We start from the raw sequence: 3,839 nt of genomic DNA on the forward strand, positions 1-3,839 counted from the left end.
ATATTCGTTATTTTTGTTCAAATTAGTCCTATTTTTGGTTAAAATAGAGAAATTTTGTTCCTTCTAAATCGAGACTAAAATAGAGTTAAATCCGCATGAGCCAAGTTTGGACAAGTCCATGTTCATTATAGTTACGGTCGAACCATGTTCAGCTGAGTTAAGCTTGGCTTAGATGGGTCCTAATTTGATCAAGACCAAACTGGCCTAACTTGATCATGACTAGGTCAAGTTAAGTCGGCCCCTATCTAGGTTGAGCTGAATCAGCTTGGGCCCCAATCGATTTGAGTCGACCTAGGTCCAAGTCAAGCTAGGTCAGCAGGATCAACTTCAATGAAGTTGGGCTAAGCTCATCGATAATTGGTAATATCATATTTTATTTTTTGTTTATTTTTATCTGTGATTGTTATTTTATTGTTATATTTTTAGATATTTGAGGTTTTATTTAATAAATTTGGAAAAAATAAGTATTTGGTTTACATATTTAATATTTTACAAATAAGTGAAAATATCAAAGAAATTAAGAAAAATATCATCAAAATATGATTATCAGAGTTATCAGCAAGAAGAGATATTGATAAAGTTGGTTACTCCAATACAAAATCAAGTACAAAGTTGTAGGCTTAGTCCAACTTGCCTATCTAGGAAATTCTAGCTCTTTCTTAGTTTAAAATACCTTATTTAGTTTAACATACCTTTTTGGTTCAAAATAATCCTTAGATAGAGAAAGTTAGATGATCTAGCCAAATCAAATAGTTCCATAAGCAATAAAATCCAATTCAACCAAACCCACATTTCAAATTAAATATCTTACTAAATCGATCAATTTAAAACAAAACAATTGTTATAAATAAACTAGTTTCCCTTACCTAGATCGAACTCCAAAAGATGTTCTACATAGGCTCAATTCTCACTAGCTCTGTAAGACTCACAAAATTTAATTAATTAAATAAATAATTAATTAATAAATACGGGTAACGGGAGCCTTTATGGCATTAAATGTTGATTGCTATGATTTGGAAAAGTACTAGCTCAAGTGGTTGAGAGTACTTGTATATGTTGACAGAACTTGAATGTATGTCATTTCTGTGTTATTTAATTGATTATTATTTTTATAATATTATGTGGAAGCATGAGTAGTGATGAGATAATCCTAAATTTATAGGAATTGTCATTAAACATTAATTGGTTGAATGGTTGTGCATTGACTTAATGTAGGCATGATTGTGTGTTTGAACTTAGTAGAGACTAGGGATGGCAACGGGGCGGGGCGGGGCGGGCACAGGTTTCGCTGTCTCATACCCATCCCCGTAAAAAAAATCATCCCCATCTCCATACCCAAACCCAACGGGTATCAAACTTTTGTCTCATCCCCATCCCCACCGGGTAACGGGTATAATCTCGTACCCACACCCATACCCATTTTCTTACTACTTCAATATTAATTTTAATTAATTTTTATAAAATAATAAAAAATTATGGTAAAGGAAACATAATATTATCAAATATTCAATATTAGATGGATAGTTGTTTCTTCGATATCAAATACTTTAAAATAAACTATAATTGTTTACATTTTAGATTTACCAAATAAAATTTCATGAGAACCAAAACAATTATTAAATTTGCAAATATTAATGAAACATAGTTGATAAAATTTAAAAATATTTTTTAAAAAATATGAAAGGAAAAAAAATATTCAAATTAAAATATATTTTAAATGTTTGTTTACTTCAATCTTTTAAATTCTAATGAATCTCTTTTTTATACATTAATAAAAGTTATAATACATCATTTGATCAAAATGATACAAAGAACAAATAATAATCATAATAAAAGTTTAAAAAAAATTATAATTGTTTACATTTTAGATTATAATACTAAATAAAATTTCATGAGAACCAACACATTTATTAAATTTACAAACATTAATGAAACCTAGTTGATAAAATTTAAAAATATTTTTTTAAAAATATAAAAGGACAAAAATATTCAAATTAAAATATATTTTAAATATTTGTTTACTTCAATCTTTTAAATTCTAATTAATCTCTTTTTTATATACTAATAAAAGTTATAATACATCATTTGATCAAAATGATACAAAGAACAAATAATAATCATAATAAAAGTTTAAAATAAATTATAATTGTTTACATTTTAGATTATAATACCAAATAAAATTTCATGAAAACCAACACATTTATTAAATTTGCAAACATTAATGAAACCTAGTTGATAAAATTTAAAAATATTTTTTAAAAATATAAAATGAAAACAAATATTCAAATTAAAATATATTTTAAATATTTTGTTTAGTTCGATCTTTTAAATTCTAATGAATCTTTTTTGTATACATTAATAAAAGTTAGAATACATCATTTGATCAAAATGATACAAAGAACAAATAATAATCCTAATAAAAGTTTAAAATAAATTATAATTGTTTACATTTTAGATTATAATACAAAATAAAATTTAATGAGAACCGACACATTTATTAAATTTGCAAACATTAATGAAACCTAGTTGATAAAATTTAAAAATATTTTTTAAAAAATATAAAAGGAAAACAAAAATTCAAATAAAAATATATTTTAAATGTTTTTTTACTTCAATCTTTTAAATTTTAATGAATCTCTTTTTTATACACTAATAAAAGTTATAATACATTACTTGATTAAAATGATACAAAAAACAAATAATAATCATAATAATAAAATTTTAACATAGATATTGTATCTTTTGAACTTCAATTATGTTGGATGGTGATAAAAAAATATTCATGACAATTACATTAAATTTTTATATTGTAGTAAATAAAAATTATTTATACAATTATAGTGAAAAAATTACAGTATGATTGATAATGAGTTAGAAAATAAAAAATAATTAGATAAAATATATCGAAATAGTATTCTACATAATGAAAATAAACAACAAATAAAAATATTAAAAAATTAACAAATGTTTACAAACAATTTGAAAGACTATTGAAAGAAATCGCACAAAGAAAAATAAATGTATAATTAAGGGTGATGAGTTGAAAAATATCTAAGAGATGTAAGAAAACTTTTCAAATATCAACATATATAGTCAATGGTTCAGAAATAACAAAAATTATTTTAGCAAAACAAAAGAGTTCTTCAAATGAAACAAAAACTAATAATAATAAGTAAAGATTTTTTTTATATTACCTAGTAAACAAAAGGTTTGTGTTATTAAATACTTAAATTCAGAGTATTAAACATTCTCATGTGAAAGAAAAATATATAATAAATAAAAATATTAAAAAATAATAAAAATATTCAAATGCGAGACATAAAAAAATTTTAATTGACATACATCTTTTTAACAAAATTACATAAAAGTTATGATAAGTTGAAAAATATAATTGAGATGCGAATGAGTTTCATGACAAACCAAATAATTAGAAGAAATAAAAAATAATATATATATATATATATATATATATATATATATATATATATATATATATATATATGTGGTTACTTAATTAATTGCGATTTTTTTAATAATTTAAACAGGGACGGGTATTATGGCGGGGATATGTACATCCCCATACCCAATTGAAAAAGTCAGGGATTCCCCATACCCATACACATACCCAGTCAATGCGGGGATTCCCTGTCAAAACGGGGACAGGTTCGGCAATACCCACGGGGACAGGTTTATTTGCCATCTCTAGTAGAGGCAAATTAAGCTTTCTTTTTGCCAATTTTCTTTTTAGCTTAGATGCAAAGGGTCAGAAACCCTAGCCTTCAGAAGGGGCAGCCAAGAGGGCTGGAAAACCACCTAGTAATGGTTCTTGAATGACCATT

This window comes from Vigna unguiculata, chromosome 6 (assembly GCF_004118075.2).
Source record: "Vigna unguiculata cultivar IT97K-499-35 chromosome 6, ASM411807v1, whole genome shotgun sequence".
Lineage (NCBI taxonomy): Eukaryota > Viridiplantae > Streptophyta > Magnoliopsida > Fabales > Fabaceae > Vigna > Vigna unguiculata.